Source organism: Urocitellus parryii, chromosome 6 (genome assembly GCF_045843805.1).
Source record: "Urocitellus parryii isolate mUroPar1 chromosome 6, mUroPar1.hap1, whole genome shotgun sequence".
NCBI classification, from domain to species: Eukaryota; Metazoa; Chordata; class Mammalia; order Rodentia; family Sciuridae; genus Urocitellus; species Urocitellus parryii.
In genome coordinates this window covers 136864794-136885838 of record NC_135536.1, presented here as the reverse complement: position 1 = coordinate 136885838, position 21045 = coordinate 136864794, and positions in this window count along the sequence as shown.

Genomic DNA, 21045 nt, shown 5'->3' with positions numbered 1-21045 from the left:
AGCTTATTGGGTAGAATTTTGCCAGTAGAAACCTGGTTCTCCTGGAATCTGCCTAAATGAGGCTAATATCCTTCTCTGCATCCCCTTGTCGATAAGCACATTTTCACAACTTTTTCAGTGGAACTTTTGCATTTTGATGACACATTGTAATTTGTGGGTGAAGTGGTGGTTTCTGGCATCAATCCTGCAGCAAGGTCTTTTGCTTAAATCCACAAGAGTGGAACAGTTACTTCCCTGAAATGTGAAAGGGAAGAACTTTTCTATCTGGCTTCTGTGCCTTTGAGGATGCCACTGATTCTGCCTGCAACGCCCCCTCCCTCTGCATCAGGCTGACTTCTGTTTGTCTTTCATAGCTCAGCCCAGAGTGGCCTTGCTCCACAAACCCTCCTGCCTTTCCTATGCTGCTCCCTTCCCACTCCATCTTTCACCAGGGTCTGGCTCTATGTAGCACTGATGAATCTGTAATGGTCTGGTGCTTGTCCAGTCTGTAAGCCCCTGTGGCCAGGACTATGTCTTGCTTTTTTTCAAGGAGGATTTTCCCAACCACATCCTTCTCTTCCATGACCCACTCCCTGCCTGGGTCAGATGCTTCCCTCTGGGTTTCCCTCAACTCTTACTGACCCTGCCCTGGACAACCAGAACCATCTTTTCTTTACTGAAGTGTATTGCTTTCAGATCTCCTTGCAAGGATTACTTTAAATCCCCTCTCAAAGAGGCCCTTTTGCTCCCTCCTGCAAACAAATCACCGTGTTGGTGCATTATAAATGATATTTATTGTTACTATTTATTTCCATTTTTATAGTGATAAGGCTACTTCTAGATATTATTTCTGATGAGCCAGGGTGTCTTCTGTCTCCTGTGTCCAAGTTGGGCTGACTCAGCACTGGGTGGGTAGGCTGAGATTTAGGTGCTAGACTTTGGTGGTTTTTGTTAGGTGGGAAGGAGGAGAACAGGGAAGTAGCACATTGCTCCTTAATCACTGATTAACAAAAGTTTGGAATCAACATTTTTCACTTTTCACTCTTTATTTTGAAATTTTTACTCTGGTCTCCAAAGTTCAGTCCCTACAGACCTTTGCAAATAATTCTCTCACTATCTCTCTCTCCCAAGAAAATTAATTCTCAGCTCAGAGTTGACAGGTGAATGTGCATGTCTTTTTCCCATCAAAAGTTAAAAATATCAAGCACACCACTGTTATTTTATTTTTTATTGCATGAATTCATTCAATAAGTACTGATATTTTAAAATCCAGTGCAATACACTGAAGTTAGTTTTGTGGGAGCCTCAGAAATAAGGAAGATATGATTTTTATTCTCAAGGTATTCACTGACTACTAAGAAAAGATAAGAAATACACAGGAAGATAGAAAGTGCTATAGACCATGGGATGAGCAAATCGGTTGCTAAGGGAGGTAGGAGGCAAGAGCCATCCCTTCCAGCCCAGCAGAATCAAGGAGCTGACTCTGATAATAGACCTGACATGTACTTATTCACCCAGAGTCTGGGTTATGGCTTTTGTAAAGATTACCCCTTTATTTATAGCCCAAAGAGGTATGTTCTAAAACAAAGGTTTAACAAGATTAAGTAACTGGCCCAAGGATACAGGATTAGCAAGGGACTGATTTTTATTCTATTCTCACCTAGGGTCATGCCAATTCTCTTCTTAAAATCCTCTAATAGTGCCCTTTCCCTTTCCCACTCAAAAGAGAATAGAAATTCTTTTCCATGGCCTCCAAGATCCTGCACAGCCAGGTTCCTTCCTGCTTCTCAAATATCATCTGTATTATCTCCCTGTAACCTGGCGTGTCCTGGCCATCCTCACATTCCTCTCCCACTCCATAGACTTCCATTTTTCAGGGCTGACCCACAGGCTTGTCTCTCCCATAAACCATTGCTTTCCATGATTCCTTTATTTGGAATACTTTGCCTTCAGATTGGCATGAGAACTCACTTTAAATATGCCTCTCAGAGAGGACTTTCTGGACGACTCAAACTTCTCAGTTACACTCTCTTGCCTGGGTCATATTTTATTTCCTTCCTGGTCACATATGGCTGGGTATTTTCTTTAGATCCCCCCAGGTTGAAGGGTTGCCCATAAAGAGCAGCACCTGGCCTGTCTCATGCACCATGATTAGGACAGTCCCAGCTCACGGTGGGCTCTTCCTAAAGGAAGTCTATTGAGTGAAAGAATGAACACCAGGAGCTATAACTCAGAATGGAAGGCATTTTAGAGCAGAAAGCATATAAGGGGAGGTAGGGAGGGAGAGAGAGAAGTGGGGAGAGGGAGAAAGAGATGTGTGTGGTGGTAGGGAGACCAAGGAAGGAGGTATGTTTTAGAAGGGGAGGTCATGTATACTTTTTTTTTCCCTAGCCTTAGTTTCAAACACCAGGCTAAAGAGTTTGAACTGAAATTGCTAAAGTGCAATTTTGGCAAAAAGTTAAGCCCTGTGAGAGTAAAGTCTTATTATTGTGGTGTTGGGTAATTGCTACCAGTGTTTCAGAAATATCTTCTGAATCTCAATGGGAAGGATTTTTTAAAAGATATTTTCATGAGTCATGCACAATTCCCTTCTCCTGGTGGAAGAGGCAGGACAAGGGGAAGACCTATGAGTGACGAGGCAATGTCCTCTCAGTCCAGTCCCCAGGCATGAATCAAGTATGGAAAGCCCTGCTGCAGAGAGGATGCCAGAGCCTGGCCTCCCTGTCCAAACCAGGGAGTGAGATCTAGGGTTTAATGAATGAGAAGCACAGAAGGGGCAATCAAGACCAACCATGAGGAACAGTGCAGGATTCTGGGATCTGGAGCAATTGGGAAGTTGTGCCCATTCTAGGAATATGCCAGTTGTGTTAACAGAAGCTTCCCCTTCTCCCTTGAGGGAGAGAGGACTTTCTGGGATGGCAGCTGGCATCACCTCTAGAAATAGTATTTCTTCACATCCTGCTCTGCAGACATCTCTGACAGAAAGATGGCTACTCTGGAGCTGGAATGATTTCCCCTAAGTCAGTGTTTCTCAGACTTTTCCATCAAAGGTATTGGGAAGAACCCAATATAGTTGGCCCCAAGCATGAAATTTCTTAGGCTACATTTGTATGAAATTTGAATTTTACATTTATGCTTGTTTAATTATCAAGTAGTGCTTTAAATAATCATCAGGTAAAAATTATTATAATTATTTTAACCAAATATTTGAATAAAAAGCATTTTTTTCCAAAAAAAATGTGCAGTGTATACACTGAGGCTTTTCATGCTTTCATGTTCCTCTGGATAAAGATGAAGTGAAGCAGAAATTGGCCTACTATAGTAATACAGCCACCTCAATGTTTATAGCAGCACAATTCTCAATAGCTGACTTATGAAATCAACCCAGATGCCCATCAGTAGATGAACTGATTAAGAAATTGTGGTGTATATATACAATGGAGTTCTGCTCAGCCAAAAAGATGAATGAAATTATGGCATTTGCCAGTAAACAGATGGAATTGAAGAATATCATTCTAAGTGAAATTAGCCAAACTCAAACTCAAAGTTTGCATGTTTTCTCTCACATGCAGATGTTGGAGTAAAATAAAGGAAAAGGGGGTGGTGTGTGGAAGGATGGGATGACATAAAGATAAAGGGAAGATCAGTAATGTAGAAGAAGGAGATTGAGAGGCAGAGTGGAGGGATGAAGGGAAGGCAGTGCAGAATGAATTATTAGAAAAATCATGATATGTGCATATGTAAATATATCACAGGGAACCTCACCTTTATGGATGGGTAGAGAGAACCAATCAAATAAAAGTAAATAGATGAGCAAAGGAAGTCTAGTTGAGTAGAGGAAGGAGAATGAGAGAGTAGGGGGAGGACAGGAGGGAAAAGGAGGAATCATGAGCCAAAACTGAATTCCATGCATGTATGAGCTTGTTGGAATGAACTCAACTAGTATGCATAACTACAAAGCTTAATAAAAAAAAAATTAGATATTTGAGATTGAAAAAGGACAACTCTGTGTTACTCTTGGGTCTCAAGTCCACAAATCTGGGTGATTTTGTACCAACATGATGTGGCTGCTGCTATTGTCTGAGTGTGTCCCCCAAAACTTCATGTATTAGAAACTCAATCCCCAATTTCATAGTTTAAAACATCTGTCTCTTCCCAAATTCACATGTTGATGGTATTTGGAGCTGGTCCCTTTGGGAGGTCATTAGGACTAGATGAGGTCATGAGTGGGGACCCCATGATAGCATTCATGGCTTTTTGTGAAGAGGATGAGAGACGGGAGCTAACTGCTTGCTCTGTTCACCGTGTGATGTACTCTGTCACGTTATAGGGTCAGGAAGGCCCTAACCAGACTTCCCAGCTCCCAGAGTCATGAGCTCAACAAACTTCTATATAAATTTCCCAGTGTGTGGTATTCACTTGGAGCAACAGAAATGACATAACCATTCTGTCCACTAACTGACCCGAGCAACTCCCAGAGAGACAAACTTGTTTTTTTAGGAACTGAGAACCGTGAAATGGCAATGGGAGAAACATTAGACTAGGTTGACTCTTGTCAGTATCTTTGTTTATGAGTCTAGATGGGGCTGGCAGATGCCTCGCATTAGCATTATTTAGACATTAAGAGATTCTAATTGGAGACTAGCATGTGTCCTCATCATAGTTGACCTTATTTATGGAGTGGCTGACATCTGAATGTCAAATTTGCATCAGTGAATTCTCTCTGCTAATAACCACTTTAATATGTAAATAACAGATTTGCAGCAGGGAAAAATATATGTGATATGCTGATGATTGCTTGGGAGATGTGGCTTTCTTCCATGCACAAAGACAGGAGGGCTGGCAGGTTCCTCCCTTTAATTAGGAGACGTTAGCGAAAAGATTGAGCCAGAATGAAAGAACATACTTTATCTTAGATCAGCAGTCCAGAACAGAATTCCTACTTGTTATCCTACTTGACTAAGTGCTGGAGGAGACCCAGTAATGAAGAGATAGATCTGGCCCCAGAACCCTGGAAGCTCTGTAAGGTATAATAAACAGGTGTCCTTCACAGCACTATGTAGTGAAATCACAAGGGAAAAGGTATAAGTAACACCACTTTGTGGTTGTGTTATTTGGTAGACACCTACAAAGGTTTTGTATTAAAGAGGGATGTAAGTAGCTTCCAAACCTAGCAAACTCTATGATGATGACTTAAATGGACACATCTGTGTTGTCTCATACCATGAGGCATCTTGGGTAGCAAATCCAGACAAGGCAAAGTAGTTTATAAGAACCAAGGTTCTTTTTTTTAATATTTATTTTTTAGTTGTAGTTGGACACAATACCCTTATTTTATTTATTTATTTTTATGTGGTGTCGAGGATTGAACCCAGAGCCTTGCACATGCTAGGTGAGTACTCTGCTGCTGAGCTACAACCCCAGCCCAAGGACCAAGGTTCTTTCTAGCTTTTACAACATTACCACGCTTAGTGTGAAGGCCTAAGTGCTGTGCTTGCTGCCTCATTGTTGCAAAGTGCTGCTTCACCTCTAGGCCTCAAATTTACATTTTATTGGAAGAGGAAGTCTGAAGGGTGAAGGGGCAAAGAGGCTTTCTCTTCAAGAGGCTTCTTAAAAAATTCATAAATTCTGGAAAAAATTCAAGATGGTGGGCTAGAAGGACCCATCACTCACCTACTTTTCATCTAGATAGAATCAAAACATTTGGAGAGCAACTGGGAATAGAAGTAGGTGACTGTGGGAGAATTCTGGAGTTCAATTTGGGGCCTACAGAGACTTGAGAAAACCTGGAGACATTGGATAGAACTGACCGTGTGAGTCAAAGCTCCTCATACCACATCAGGGCAGAAGGCAGGGGTGGAGGTGAAAGAGGGAGAGTCCCAGTGAGGCCACCAGCACAGGAATTAGCACCTTGCAGAAATATGGTTCAAACAGACATTAGACTTGGGATCTGCATGGAAAACCGACTTTGGAGAAGTTCTTTGCATTCTCAGTGTACCCTCATGGTGCTCCAGCAGGGATCCAGCTTGAGAGGGTCTTATCACTCTGGAATAAAAGGCCCTTGAGTTTTCCAGTCTCCAGGTCCCCACAGCAGTGTCACTAAACTGACTCAGTGGGCAGCTGCCCTGAGAGCCAGTTTGGCTCTGGAAGAGACCTCTTAACACACACCCACTGAGAGTTCTAGGCTAAGGGAAACCAGACCACAATGTGTTAAGGAAACAGGATGCTTCCCATTTAAAATTGGTGGTTTGGGAAACCAGTGGCAGAAGTTTGAGGAATAGGCAGTCATGTGTGATTTTTGCATGGGAGTTAAGTCCCAGAAGACCAGAGACATGGGTGATGAATTGTGATTACACACCCTCTTCCCTTCTCTTCAAGTACACAGTACAAAGCTTGCAAGAGTCTCTGACATATTGCTTTCCCTGACATCAGCCTTTAGATTGCAACAGTGCAAAGGGCACCAGAGGGAACCTGTGTCAGGTGGGTTCTGCGTTGCACACTAGCTCGGTGACATGGTGCAATGTCAGTGTCTACCATACTCTTGGAATGTGCAGTCCAAATAATTACAGAGTACATCTTCCCCGGGAGCTCTGAGTTCCGCTCTAGCTCATTCTGGTGTGCAAGGCAACTGAGAGACATTCCTTCTGGCCCAGCCACAATCCACTTCTGCTGATCACCTGGTAGGCAACACGAAGGAAAGAAGAGTGGGGTGAATACCCTCCACTGTTTGCTCTCTCCAAAAGATACATAGCTTAGAAAGATAGAAAAGAAGCTGTGGTGAGCTTAAGTTGTAAATATCCACTCTTGCTTGCACAATTTAGCGTATTAGTGAAGAGAAAATATTTTATTTTTTTATTAATATTTTTGTTATTGCTGTTATATATAGCTTTTCTTCTTTTAATATTTAATTCTTTTTTCTTTTTCACTTCTTTCCTACTTTCCCCTTTTTTCCTAATTTTTAAATTATTCTTATTCTTTCTTTTTACCTTCTTGTTCCTTTTAAAAAATTAATTTAATTTTTTATGTTTTAACTTTTTAGTTTATTCTACATTACTCTTGCCTCTTTCTTTTATGTTGTTGCTGGTATTATGATGGTTATTATTTTTTATTTCTTTTTACATGCTGTTTTGTTGTTATTGTTTTCTTCTTTCTGTGTGGTGCCAGGGATTGAGCCTGGCACTTGGAGCACATTGGGTTGCATGCTCTGAGGCTGAGTGGTACTCCAGTGCAGCTCAAAGAAATTGCACCTTATTCCAGCCATGATGTAGAACCACTTCGAGCTTGGCAGATATTTCAACTTAAAAACTAGGGGAGATAAAAGCCCCCAACCATCAACCCTGCTCTGAATAGACATGGCTGGTGGGGCGGGGAAGTTCTGCTGTCCTGCTCCTGGACATTTACCCCCATAGCAACAGCAGAGAGAAATAACACAACAGTGTGAATGCTACATCTATGAGGGACCTTAGCATAGGTCATTCCTATACACTACCAAAATGCATATTGCTGAAGAGACTGAAGATGGAATCACAGGGGGTGTTTCCCATATTCTGCCATCTTCCATACTATCTTGCGTTTCTGGAGGAACCCCACTCTGGCAGGTTTTACAGAGAAAGTGAGCCCCTCAGGCACTGAGTACAGACTATGTTAAAATCCACTAATCACAGTGAAAGAAGCCAAAGGTAAACTACATTATGAAGTCCAATTGAATTTAAACTCAGACTGTACAATGAACTGATATTCCAGAGCACATCATCAAAAGAAGGCTGCTCACTAAGAAGACCCTCATATAAAAGTGGAAGAGATATCCATCCCAACAGGTGTGCAAATCTCAATATAGAAACACAAGAAATAGGAAAAAACAAGGCAACATGACTCATTCTAAAGTTGGAAACTCTCTAGTAACTGATTCCAAGGATGTCAAAGTGGATGAAATGCTTGGAAAAGAATTCTAAATAATTATTTTAAAGAAGCTCAATGAATTCTCAGGTGGTACAAATAAACAACTGAATGAATCAAGGAAAACAATGCAGGATATGAATGAACAATTATTCAATAAGGACACAAAGATTTTGAAAAAGAACCAAATGGAAATCTTGGAAATGAAAAGGTAAACAAGTCAGATTGGAAACTCAGTTGAAAGTCTCATCAACAGACTAGATCAAACAGAAGAAAGGATATTGACACCAAAGACAAGGTTGAGGAATTATCACTTTGAGGCAATAACAAAGAAAAAAAGAGAAAGAAACAGTGAACAGATCATACAAGATTTCTGGGACCCCATCAAAAGACCCAATGTTTGCATAATGGAAATAGAAGAGGGAGAAGACTACAGGCTGAAGGCATAGAAAACCCATTTAGCAAAATAACAACAGAAAAATTTCTAAATATTGGGATAGACACATTTGTATTTTTTCAGAATCTTTTAGAGACCCAGATAGACATGATCAGTAAAGAGCCTCCCCATGACATATTATAGTTAAAATGCCAAGAAATGTAGAACAAAGGAAGAATAGTAACAGCTGAAAGAGAGAAGCACCAGGTCACATATAAAGCAAGCTCATCAGAAAAATAGTAGACACTCAGCAGAAACTCCAAAGACTAGGAAATCATGGAATGATGATATATTTCAAGTCCAGAAAGAAAATAACTACCACTTACATTACTATTCCCAGCAAGTTAACTTCAGAATCAAAGAAGTAAAGGCCTTCCATGATAAGCACTAAACTTAAGGGAAATTGAAGAAGACACTAGCAGACACAAAGTTCTGTCACGTTCGTGGATTGGAAAAATTAATATCGTTAAAACAGTCTTACTACCCAAGGTAATCTACAGGTTTGATGCAGTCTCCACCAAAATATCTAAGACATTACCTACACTAATCAAAGGAAAGAGAACGAAGACCCAAATAAATAAAATTATAAATTAAAAAAGGGATATTATAAGATTTCACTGAAATTCTTAGGCTCATTAAGGAATATTTTGAAAAACTACATACCAGTGAGCTGGGGAATCTAGAAGAAATGGATACATTTCTGGGCAAATATGACTGGACAAAATTGAACCAAAAAGATATAAAAATGCTAAATAGATCAATAACAAGCAATGAGATTGAAGTAGCAATCAACCCTCTCCCAACAAAGAAAAGCTCAACACCAGATAGGTTCACTGCTTAATTTTACCAGACTTTTAAAGAAATAGTTCAAACTATTACATAAAATAGAAAGGGAAGTTAACCTCCCAAACTCATTCTACAAAGCCAGTATTACCCTGCTACTAAAACCTGATAAGGAAATAACAACAATAATAAACAAAAGAAAACCTGAGACCAATATCCTTGTGAACATATATACAAAAATTCTCAATAAAATACTTGCAAATTGAATTCAACAACACATTAAAAAGATCACACACAATAATCAAATTGGTTTCATTCCACGGATGTAAGAATTACTTAACATACTCAAATCAATAAACATAATACTGCATATAAATGGAATCAAAGATAAAAATCACATGATCATCTCAAGAGTTGCAGAAAAAGCATTTGATAAAATTCAACATTCCTTCATGATAAATGCCCTGAATAAATTAGGCATAGAAGGATCATACCTCAAAAAAGCTATATTTAACAAATCCATGGCAGTATGGTTACTGCATGGGGAAAAACTGAAAGCATTTCCTCTAAAATCAGGAACAAGACAAAGGTGTCCACTCACTACTATTATTCAATATTGTACATGAAATTTTAGCTAGAGAATTTTGGCAAGAGAAAGAAACAAAAGGTATACAAATAGGAAAGGAGGAAGTAAAATGATCTCTGTTTGCAGATGATACAGTTCTATCTTTGGAAAATCCTAATGACTACACCAAATGACTCTTAGAACTAAAAAACAAATTCAGCAAAGTGGCAGGATGCAAAATCAACATACAAAAATCAGTAGCTTTATTACACACCAATAATGAACTTGCTGAGAAAGTAATTAGGAAAACAATCCCATTCATAATGGCCTCAAAAAAGTACCTAGGAGTAAACCTAATAAAGGATGTGAAATATCTCTACAGTGAAAATTACAAAACACTGAACAAGGAAATTGAAGAAGACACTAGCAGATAGAAAGGTCTGTCATGTTCATGGATTGGAAAAATTAATATCGTTAAAAGCCATATTGCCCAAGGTGATCTACAGGTTTGATGCAATCTCCACCAAAATACCTAAGACATTCTCAACAGAACTAGAAAAAAATGGTTCTGAAACTCAAATAGAAGCATAAAAGACTCTGAATAGCCAGAACAATTCTGAATATAAAGAGCAATGCTAGGGGTATCACATAACTGGTTTTAAATACTATGTAGTCATATAACAAAAACAGCATGGTATTGGTATATAAATAAATAGACCAATGTATACTATAGGGGACCCTGAAATAAACCCATGACTTAACTGCCTACTGATTCTTGACAAAAGTGCCCAAAACATGCATTGGAGAAAAGATCCTCTTCAACAAATGGTGCCAGGAAAATGGGATATCCACAGGTGGAAGACTGAAACGAGATGATTATCTCTCACTCTGTACAAAACAAACTCAAAACAGACCAAAGACTTTAATGTAAGACCTGAAACTTTGAAATTATTAGAAGAAATCAGGGAAAGAACCACTTAAAGATATTTGCACAGAAAATGATTTCCTAAATAGGACTCTGATCTCTTATGAATGAAAAGCTGTAACAGACAAACAGGATTACAGCAAGTTAAAAATCTTCTACAAAGCAAAATAACAATAGAGTGAATAGACATTCTACAGAACGGGAGAGAAATCTTTGCCAGTATTTATCTGACAGGGCATTAATACCTAGAATATACAAAGAACTCAAATAACAATAGAACAAGAAATAATCCAATCAAAATGGGTAAATGACCTGAACAGACACCTCTTAAAAGAAGTATAAATGGCTGATAAACATGAAAAAACACTCTAAATCTTTAACTACCAGGGAAGTGAAAATCAAAACCATGTTGAGATTTCATCTCATCACAGTCAAAATAATTATTTTGAAATAAACAAACAATAACAGATATTGGCAAGGATATGAGAAGTAGGAACACTTGTACACTGCTGGTGGGGATATAAATTAGTGCAGTCACCATGAAATCCAGTGTTTCTCAAAAACTAAAAAGAGAGCTACCATACCATCCAACTGCACCATTCCCGGGTAATATTTATATCTGTAGGAAATGAATTCAGCATACAAAAGATCCTTGCACACTAGTGTCTTGTGGACTATTCACAATAACCAAGATATGAAATCAGCCCAGGTTCCCATCAATGGATGAATGAATAAAGTTAATGTGGTATATATATGCACAATGTAGCTTGATTCACTCTTTTTTATAGAAGGATGAAATCATGCCATTTTTCAGGAAAATGAGTGAATCTGGGTGATGTGATGTTAAGCAAAATAAGCCAGACACAGAGAAACAAGTATTACATGTTTTATCTCATACACACACACACACACAAAAAAAAAACATGACTGAAAGTAGAAGAAAGAAGGACTACTCTACTAGGAAGACAAGCGAAGGTAGAAGGCAGGTTGGACATGATAAAAGCAGAATATGTTTATGCATGGAAATATCACAGTGAAACTGCTAATTATCCTACTTATATGTGTTAAAAATTATAATAAATAATATTCTCAGCAAATTAAATGTATCTTTTTGCCTGGAACTATATCATAGGCCATTTGGAAGAGCCTAGGGAGTCAGACTGCCACAGGTTCATTGGAGGAGGCCATAATCCTATGGCACAGGTAAACATTTGGGTAGGTGTGTATGTGTGTGTCTCAGTCACTCAAGCTGCTATAACAAACTTCATAGACGAGGTGGCTTAAGTAAGAGAAATTTGTTTCTCACAGTTCTGGAAGTTGGGGAGTCCAAGATCATGGTTGGATTCTTCTTGTTCTGACCTCACATGGAAATGAGCAGAGAGAGAGAGAGGGAGAGAGGTCAGAGAGGGCAGAGATAGAGATAGAGATAGAGAGATAGATAGATAGAGAGAGAGAGAGAGAGAGAGAGAGAGAGAGAGAGAGAGAAGTAGGAAGAGAGAGACAGAGAGAGGGAGAGAGAACGAGAGTGAGAGCATATGTGCGGGCTCCTTGGAGTCTCTTTTTAGGATGACACTGAATTTATTGTAGTGACTCCATTCTTGTGACCTAATCAACTCCCAAAGGCCCTTCCTTCTAATACTATCACACCAACTGGGTACTGGGGTTTGAACATATAGATTCTGGGGGAAAGGGGACTCAAACATGCTGGATGTTTTGCATAAGGGAAGATAGAACAATGTGAGCGATAATTAATAAAGAAATTGGGAGAGTTGGGGATGAAGCAGCTGGCAGAGCAAAGCCAGAAGATTTTGCAGTACAATTTTGGGAAGAAAGAAAATTGAGGCAGGGCACTGCTGTTGTTAGTGTGGGGAGCGGGCTTGTTGATTTGGGTTAGATGGCCTTGGCTCTGCCCTAAGCAATTATGGGATTCTAGAACCTTCCTGTTGGGAAGATCAATTTATATAATTCAGCTTGTGTCCAGGATAGTTGGGTTCCCAGAGAAGTGCCACACTTAGTAGCAGGATGATGATACTTCCAATTTCCCTTTTAAACACCCACATTACTAGAGAAATGAGCAGAGTTAAACAAAAGGTAATAAGCTAATGATTCATATAGATCATATTAGTTAGGGAAAACTGACTCTTCTATTGTATTCATGTATTTATTCAGTATTTCTTGAGTGCCTGTTGTATGCACAAAACTGAGTTCGGTGCTAAATAAATACAGTGTGAGACAGTCTGCTTGCCAAGGGCTGTCATTGTGATAGGGAGAAAAGAATTAGTAAATACAGCAGGCAACATAGGGAGACATCATGGGGGTCCAGAAAAGTTGCATTATTATGTCAACAAGGTAAGGAAGGCCCCAAGGAGGAGGCAATTCTTAATTTGGATCTTGAAAAGGTGGATGAAAATTGAGAAAATAGGGGTGCATTCTAGGTCAGGGAAGAGGCTGAGGCAGGAGGTGATGAGGGGACAAGGCCATCACCGACACAGGAGAAGGTGGTGCCAGAAGGGGTGGGAAGTAAGGGGAATGTGGGTGCTGAGTTAGGTCTTGATGGTGCATCTGTTGGCAGAGGGTAGAGTGGTAAGATTGGTGGCCCTGGGATTGAATCCGGACTTTGTGAACCACCAACCAACCACTCATGTGCCCTTGAGAAAGAAGTTCAACTTCTCCAAAGTTTCTAAGGACTTTTAAAATGGATACTGACCTGGAGGTAGTGTTATGGCAAATTGCAGCAGTTATTTTAAGAAGAGCTTAAATTCTGAGATCAAAAGAACTGGGTTTAATCTGGATAATTATGTGAACTTGGACAAATAACTGAATATCTCTGAGCTTTCATGTCCTTATTTATAAAAGAGGGATATTAATAATATATTACACATTATATTAATTTTACCTACAAATCTATCACAATTCTTCCAGTTCTTGAGAATCACAGAAACCTATTCTCGAGGAATTCCTTAAAATATATTTTAGAACTAGGTTTGGAGGCTGCAAAAAGTTTGGCATCTCACTGCAGAACAGCTCCACTGGAGCTTGTCCCAGGAGGCCAGTATTGGGTACCTTAATTTGCATCCTGTAACTGTATGTGGATGTTCCCAAAGCCACTTTCCCACAGTGGTTTCACGTGGGGCTTGAAGCTTTGTGCTGCTAGAGTCTTAAAGGGGATTTTAGTTTTGGACACATCTGATTGGCCAAGTAACATACCTGTGTACTAATTGCAAATAAACCTGACCATCAAGTTCCAGTGTCAACCTTAGAAAGTGGAGAAGTCTTGATTAAAGGAAAGGTGGTCAAGATTCTGGGTATCAAAAACATGATTAGTATCCCCATAACGTAGCTCAAGAGGTTCTTGTGAGGATTAAATGATAAAATGTGTCAAGCACTTAGTATGGTATCTGGCACAACTAAAAAGCAGTAAATGCCAGCTATTATTCATATTAATTCTCAATAACAACTGGAAATGTCAAGAAGAAGCGTGTAGTAGTGTGAGTACAAAAGTCAAAGCTGACGGTTGACAAAGGTGTCCCTGGGATGAGAGAAAATCACAGCCCATCAGTTGGCCCCTGACATCTGAATTTGTCTATGAGTGCCGCCCTCATCTTTAGTAATTTTATTACATTACAGTGAGAAACATAACCACTGTGTCCATGTATTCTGTGGTGGACTTGTTTATCCTGTGGACCTACAAGAAATATCCATGGGAAGCCATTTGAATTTGAAGTTCTCTTGGTGAGCATGAATCCAGAATTCAGAATTCCATCACAGGGGTTAGATGGCTAAGAGCTGCCTGACTGACAGGTAGCAAAGCAGGAATTCAGGGATAGCCTGGGGTTGCTTAGATCTCATCCTGGACCATAAAAAACCCTGGACCAGTAGTGTGCCAGTGTGTTAGGAGAAAAAGGCCCACATAATTTAGTATTTACGAGTTTCTGCAGTGTAACTATTCCCACCTTGGCCAATTTCAAGCTACCCACTCCCTGTTATGTCAGTCACACCAAGAATGAAGCATCAGACAAAGCACCCAACAGCTACTGTGAGGCGTGCAAACTGATTTTAGCATATTACTACCCTGGACTGAGTGGGGATGGCCTCTGATGGCCTCTTGAGCTTTCGTTAAAAGAAAAAATTATGTGGCTGCCCCCCCAGTTGCAAAAGGCCCCATATAGAATATTGGAACAAAAAGGGAGGTTAAAAAAATAAAGAGATGGAAACTCAAAGTTAACAGAGCAAACCACAACTTAACATTTTAGCATTTTTTTTGTTTATGTGTTTTTTTCTTTCTTGATTTACATTATATGAGATTGATGACATTCAATCATTTGACCTATTAAAAAAGCCAATTTTATATATGATTCACCATAGTATAATTCACATTGTATATAAAGTTTTATGACCTACTCTGCATATACTGTTATATCATAAATATTTCTCCATGCCATTAAATTTTTTTTGAAGGTGCAGTTTTTAATGGCCATCTTCTAGTAAATTGGATGTGTGACTGTAATTTATTTAACTATTTATTTCATTATAAGATATTTGAATTTCTCTCTCTCTACTTCTTCCTCTCTCTCCTCCCTACATTCTTTTTCTTTTTTTTCTATTATAAATATTGCTGAAGTCAGCATTCTTGTAACATTAATTTTTTTGTGTGTGTTTATCTCTGATAATTTCCTTAGTACACAAACTGAGAAGATGAATCATTTAGAAGACAGTCAAAGGATTTGAAAAAGTTTTTTTTTTTTTTAATCTTGATTTATTTCTGCTAACCTGCTTTTCCCAGGTTGTACTTGTTTGTCTTCTAACTAGCAATCTATGAAAGTGCAGATTTACTGAAAAGTTAACCAGGAGTATTACCTTTTATTTATTTCTGTTTTCCCAAGGGTATTGGACAAGAAAAATGACACAGTCAGTTTGTTCCACAGTTTAGAGATCTACAGCAATGAATAGAGAGAGGAACCTAGGAAGATTCTCACCTGGCCCTCTGTGGTGACCTGCCTTCAACTTCTATTCTCATTCTCAAAAGATGAGACAAAGGCAAAATTGAAGACCATAGCCTAAAGCCATTTAGTACCATTAGTCACCTCCAGTTTATCCACCCAACCTCTGTGACCTTTGCTGCTGAATGGCCCCAACAGGGGAGGAAGCCTAGGGCCAGATGGCTGTGCAGTTTCAGTTTTTGACCTGAGGGAGCTGGTTTCCCAGCCTTTGGTAGAGGTGACTCAGATCTGCAATCATACCACGTTGTCAGGAGCAGAAAGAACTGGTGTGGGTGGCTGATTGGGCCCTGGGCGCAGGGCCCTGTGCTGTTGCCACAGCTTGCTTATTTCAATTTACTTCCAACTTCAGTCTCTGACTTCCAGCATTGCCAAAGCTGGCTTTTAATTCCCACCTGTGTGCTGGGGGAGGGTGTGGGGGAGGGAAAGGCAGGCAGAACAGGAGGAGTGGGACCCGGATGTCCTGGTGGGTGGGCAGGAACAGAGGGAGAATGTGCTCAGGGGTGGAGGGAGGGATGGGAAATGGGATAAAAATGCCTCCAGTTAGGTTCCAATTGTCAAAGCTGAAAACTCACACCCATGGGGGATGGTGTTGTCTTGGTTCTACCCCCAGGGAAGAATGTCAGCAGCTGATGGTGCATTTGTGCCAACAAAGGGTAGGACCACGGGCTGTGAGGGAAGAAAGGGGTAGCTCAAACCAGGCTTCCCCACCACTGAGTGGTCTATGGACCCAAGGGAGGAATTTTTCTTTCTAGTTCGTGGTGACGGTGTCATCCCTTCCCCTTCTCAGGGTCTCTGGTGACAGATGGCAGGTGTTTGTGGTTCCATGTCTTCATCTGGGTTGGCACAGCTTGGCTGGACCTTGCTAGGAGAAATGTGTGCTGGCTGGCAGAGTCGGTCACATTGGGTGACGCCAGAGGCACTGGGTGTCGGGGTGGATAACTGGTTCCGGGAGACGATGGTGGTGGTCACCTCACATGACCTCTGTGAGAACTAAGACACCCTGCTTATCACAAAGAAATGAAAATATATGCAGATAGGCTAAGCCCTCTGATTTATGATATAATGTATACATGTATTGCAATATCATGCCATACCCCCTACATGTGTATGATTACCATGTGTCAATTAAAAATAAAAAGGGGAAAATAGAAAATATTTTGGAGTCAAGTCTCTTGTGTGTGTGTGTATATGACAATGCATGTTATATCTGTATTGTGGTAAGTATACATAACATAAAATTTACCATTGTCACCATCTTCAAGTGTGTGGTTCAGCAACACTAAACTCTTCACACTGTTGCGCAACCATCACCAACATCCATCTCCAGAGTGTTTTCAACATCTCTACCTGAAAGCTTATCCCCATTAAATAATAATGTCCCCATTAGATAATAGTCTCCCTCTAGCCCCTGGTAACCTCTATGCTACTTTCTGTGTGTATGATTTTGACTATTCTAGGTAATTCATATAAGAGGAATCATATGATATGTGATCTGCAGGGACTGACTTATTATCCTTAGCCTAGTGTCCTTAAGGCTCATCCATGTTGTCACCTGTGTCAGTCAGTTTCCTTCCTTTTTATGGCTGAATAATATTCCATTGTACACATAAATCATATTTTACTACATGTGTGTATAGACCACATACTTAATGTTCATTCATGCATCTATTGATGATAATTTGAGTTGCTTTCACCTTTTGGCGATTGTGAATGGTACTGCTATGAACATGAGTGTGCAAACATCTGTTCGAGTTCCTGCTTTCTTTCTTTTTTATTTTTAAAAATTTGTTTGAATTGGTTATATATGACAGTAGAATTTATTTTGACATGCTCTACACTAATGAAGCACAACTTCTCATTCCTCTGGTTGTACATGGTGCAGTCCCACTGGATGTATAATTATACATGTATATGAGGCCAGAATTCAAGGCAGGCATTCCATGTAGGTAGGTGATCTGGTTGGATCAAGAAAATGGAGGCTATGATACAGTTACATCAATGTTTATAGCACTTCAATTCACAATAGCTAATCTGTGGAACCAACCTAGGTGTCCTTAATAGAGGAATGGATAAAGAAAATGTGGTATACATATTCAATGGAATATTACTCAGCTTTAAAGAAGAATGAAATTATAGCATTTGCTGGTAAATGGATGGAGTTGGAGAATATTATACCGAGAGAAATAAGCCAAACCCAAAAAAACAAAGGCTGAATGTTTTCTCTAATATGTGGATGCTAATTCACAATGGCAAGGTTTTGGTGGGGCAGTGGCACTAGGGAAGAACAGAGTTACCTCCGAACTGGTAGAGGGGAGTGGGAGGATATAGGGATAGGAAGGACAATAGAATGAAACAGACATTATTACTCTATGTATATATATGACTGCATGACCAATGTGGCTCTACAACATGTACAACCAGAAAAATGAGAAATCATACCCATATGTATGAATGCATTCTTCTGTCATGTATAACTAATTAAAACAAATAAAAAATAAGGAAAAAAGAAAATGGAGCTAATTTGAGGCTGGGAAATTGGAAACCACCCCTGGAAGATTGGAATGTTCATGTCTCCAGAGCCCTTTGATACTTTGATAACAACCTCCCAAAGAGGTTGTTAATGAAGCAATACTGAGCAAGACAGAGCGCTACTAATTAACGCTCCCTGGGCTGCCATTCTCTTCCTGCCCAGCGCTCCACCTTGGTCCTTCCAGCCCACGTGATAACCCCCCCGCCCCTCCCCCACTCCACCACCATCCCCAGTCATGAATGCAGGGTGGGGGGAATGAACAAGATAAGGGAGAAGCTTGCAGGAGAACAAAGGAAACGTGAGATGTTATAAAAGGGGCAGGACTTCCTCATTCCACCTATTCTGCCTTTGGGTCCCTTTCTTCCCACCCAGAAGCAGTCTGTTCTTCTACCCTTTAATAAAGCTTCTTACTTTCTACTCTTGGCTTGCCTCGGAGTGTTTCTCTGGCGTTATACTTCAACATTTGAGGAAGCAGAACTCGTCCAGGTAACCGGTAACCAGAGGTATCATATATAGGGTAAAAATGTCTGTTTCATTCCACCACCCTTCCTCCTTCAACCTCCCCCATTCCCCTCTGTCCAACCCAAAGTCCCACCATTCTCCCCTACCCTGCCCCCATTATGGATCAGCATCTGCTTATCAGAGAAAACATTTGGCCTCTGGTTTTTTGGGTTTGGCTTATTCACTTAGCATTATATTTTCCAGCTCCATCCATGTACCTTCAAATGTCATAATTTTGTTCTTCTTTAAGGCTGAGTAATATTCCATTGTATGTATGTATGTATATATACATGCATATATATATATATACATATATATATATACAGAAAATGTGATATATATATATATATATATATATTCTTTATCTATTCATCTGTTGAAGGGCATCTAGGTTGGTTCCACAGTTTAGCTATTATTATGAATTGAGCTGCTGTAAATATCGATGTGATTGCATCATTTTAGTATGCTGATTTTTAAGTCCTTCGGGTACAGCATTTGCCTATCATTTAGGAGGTTCTAGGTTCAATCCTCAGCCCACCAAAAAAAAAAAAAAAAAAAGAGACAAGTTCCTGTTTTTGATTCTTTTGAATATATACCCAGAAGTGGAATTGATGGCTTATATTTAACTTTATGTTTAGAAATACAGATGTCTTAAAGACAAGACAGTATTGTGGGGAACTATTCTGTATGACACTGCAATAGTGGATACACACGATTCTACATTTGTCAAAATGCATTGAGGGCCCAGCACACAGTCTGTCGTCAATAATAATGTCTCAATACTATTCACCCGTTGTAGCAAATGTGCCACACCACACGAGGTGTTAACAATAGAGGAAACTGGGCTGGGAAAGGTAGAGGGGGTGTATCACCTCTCTGTGCATTTGAGGCTCAACTTTTCTGTAAATATAAATCTGCTCTAAAACCAATAAAGTAGATTCATTTTAAAAAGAGCTGGGTGCGCTTGTGATCCCAGTGGCTCAGGAGGCTGAAGCAGGAAGGTTGCTGGCTGGAGGTCAGCCTTGGTAACTTAGCAAGACTCTGTCTCTAAATAAATAAAAAAGGGCTGGGGATGTGGTTCAGTGGTAGAGCACTCCTGGGTTGGTTCAACCTCTGGTACTCTCCCCACCCCCCCCCAAAAAAAAAGATTAAAAAAGAAAGCCACAGTAGTACATGGCTGAGTTCACCCAGTTGCTCATCTGCAACCACTCCTTCCTTTATAATCCCTTGCCTTGCTGCTCCTTGGATGTCGTGGGTATGTGATGGGGAAGTGTCTCTACTTACTGACTTCACTCTCCGTCTGGCCTTCCTTCTATTTCCTAAGACTTCTCTGAACCCCCCTGACCCTGCTCAGGCCACGCAGGTGGCAGGGGGCAGGAGGAGATGAGCTCTGGGGAGCCACTCAGGACCCCAGAGTGCTTTCAGAGCAGGGTCCTTGCCTCTGTCCCCAGGGCTCCAGCTGGGTGCTGGTTTTGGAGCAAACAGCAGCAGCAATGTCAGTGTTAAAAAAGTTGCTGTGGAAACGTCAGGGGGCCCAGGCTATTTTTTTCTGGGAAGAAATCAAAATTCTTTACCATGGCTTCTAAGCCTCTGTTTGGATTTTCCAGCAAGGTGGTGGCCGTTGGTTCACTACAAGACATAGATTTTATGTACAAAATCAAACAATAAAAAGTGACTGAGCTTCAAAGAAAGAAAAGGGAAGCCCTCAGGTGCCATAACCACAGAGGGTGGTCAGAGTCAGAATAAAGGGGTTTTACTACGGGTACCTGGCTGGAATTTTAGAGTGAACAGATGCTCTTTGTTTTAGAGATTGAGGTTTTGTTTCCTATTCAGTGATCAGCCACCTGTCCAAGACCTCTGAGGTGCAGGGAGGGGAGAGGCAGGAAGGACTTGCTTTCATGAAGCCCAGAGCCTTGAAGTGCCCCTTGGTCTTGGGAACTGGGAAAGCTCTGCCTACCAGCATTAAAATTATTCAGGGGGAAATTGAAACTGTAGATTCACATCCAAACTGGGTGTGAGGTCCAAATTCACTGAAAGGCAAGGGACTAATAGCAAAGTGGTCCGGATCATTGAAGCTCTAGGATCTTAACAAAAGCCAACCCCAGGTTGATGGGTAATGGTGTTTTACAAGCCAAAGTATATATAAAAAAATCCTTGCTGCCGATGAGCTAACAATAGTAGCAATGATCATAGTAAAAGATAAACCATGCAAGAAAATCAGCCATGAGGATTAAGTCTGCTGAAGCAATAAATGAAATTAGTACCTCAAGAAATAAAAAGTATAAAATAAGCTGGAAAAAAAACTTATAAAATTAGTAAGTTTGAAATAAGGAAAAAAAAAAGGATCATTAGGAGGGAAAAAATCATAATAAAAGCACAAGACTTTCTCATGCTATTTCCTCCCCAAGATTTTGAACACTTTAGGATAGA